Below are 1,631 nucleotides of genomic sequence, written 5' to 3'. Positions count from 1 at the left end.
TTCCCTCCCCTCCCCCCATCCCTCCGCTGCTGTCCCGGCTGGTTCCCCCTCTCCCCGGGTTCGTCCGCTCCTCTCCCTCCGGTCCGTCGGCTCCTCTGCTCCCCAGGTCCGGCCGATTCTCCTCTGCCCCGCCCCCCTGCCTCATCTTCAGCTGCAGGCTGGGAGCCATAGCCAGCCTGCTATTGGATATTGTAAAACGCAATAGCCAATAGCAAGCTGGCTATTGCACTCGCCCACTGCCTGCTGTCAATCAGCATGGGAGGACCTGATTGAGAACTTTCTCCTTCAGGCCCCTCCTCTGCCTATTGACAGCAGGCGGGTGCAATAGCCAGCCTGCTATTGGCTATTGCAAATTGAAATATCCAGTAGCAGGCTGGCTATTGCTCCCAGCATTAAAATATTAAAAAATTAAATTAAAAAGACAAAAAAAAATTTTTTTTACAAAGTAAAAAAAAGTTAAATAAACATTAAAAATGCAAACAAATACAGTTTATAAAATAAAATTAAAAACAGAAAAAAAACTTTTTTTGTGTGTCATTTTAAATAAAAAAATGTTTTTATTATATTATAATCTTCTGAACAACGGGAACAGACAGCAAAACAAACGTAACCCTTCCCTATGCTATCCAAAACTAAAAAAAAAAATTTGGGGCTAGAGTTACACTTAAATTTTTTTTACCTGTTCCGACTTACATACAAATTCAACTTAAAGGAGAACTATGGGGTCAGGGCTTTTCCCCATAGTTCTCCTTAGGGTAACGGGAGGACACAAACTAGCGTCCTCCCGTCACCCACAGCTCAGTATACCGCGAGCTACAGCTCTCTATATACTGAGACGCCGCAGCTGAAGCGAATCCCGACAATTGTGCCGGGATCTGCCCAGCTGGGTGACTGACAGCTGGCTCTGCCTATCTAGAGTCAGCTGTACCCGCCCCCTCCCCCGTCCGTTCCGCCAGTCAGCGCTGGCGGATCGGAGCGAGGAGGAGGGAATCCAGCCCCTCCCTTGTCACGGCACAGAGCCGTGACAGGATCGAGAAGTGAGCGAACGCCGGTATGTGTTCGCTCACCTCCCGATCTACTGAGCCGACCTGTGACAGTCTCATTGTCACTGGTCGGCCAGAACTATGAGGTGAGTGAAAAGCACTCCCCTCATAGTTCTCCTTTAAGTGCAAACCTACAGTCCCTATCTTGTATGTAACCCGGGGACTGCCTGTATTACATCACTTCCGCATTCACCTGTCAGTCCTCTGGCTGCTATAGCCAGAGAGAAGAAGCTGATGAAGCTTCATTAGCTTCTTTGGGGGTCCCCAGGTGACATTACATTACGCGTTACATATCACCGCGAATGTCGCAGTGAAACCTATGATCGGTAAAAGCTTTTAAAGCGTCGCCTATGACCAATTTTGGGTATTGTAGTTTTTTGAGGTTTCGCGGGCGCGCGCAATTTTAAGGCTTGACATGTTTGGTGTCTATTAACCCGACTTGACCGCGCCTTTCATATTTTACCAAAAAATTGGGGTGATAATAAATGTTTCATAGGGAAACAGGGTTTTTTTTCCAAAATTTAGAGTACTTTTTTTGTTATATAGTAAAAAAAATAACCCCCCCCCCCCAGGGGTGATTATATACCT

The 1,631-nt window shown here is 46.8% G+C and overlaps 1 protein-coding gene across 1 annotated transcript in view; it reads right to left on the bottom strand.

Annotated features, from left to right (window-relative positions):
* LOC108799411 (interferon-stimulated 20 kDa exonuclease-like 2) overlaps positions 1-1,631 on the bottom strand; it is a 10,092-nt gene that overhangs the window by 7,420 nt on the left and 1,041 nt on the right. The gene's annotated exons all lie outside the window — the stretch shown is intronic.

The sequence above is a fragment of the Nanorana parkeri genome, unplaced genomic scaffold, assembly GCF_000935625.1.
Source record: "Nanorana parkeri isolate BGI_ZX_2015 unplaced genomic scaffold, ASM93562v1 scaffold1717, whole genome shotgun sequence".
Classification (NCBI taxonomy): domain Eukaryota; kingdom Metazoa; phylum Chordata; class Amphibia; order Anura; family Dicroglossidae; genus Nanorana; species Nanorana parkeri.
The sequence above is the reverse complement of the archived record's forward strand: the minus strand, read 5'-3'. Positions and strand labels throughout refer to the sequence as shown.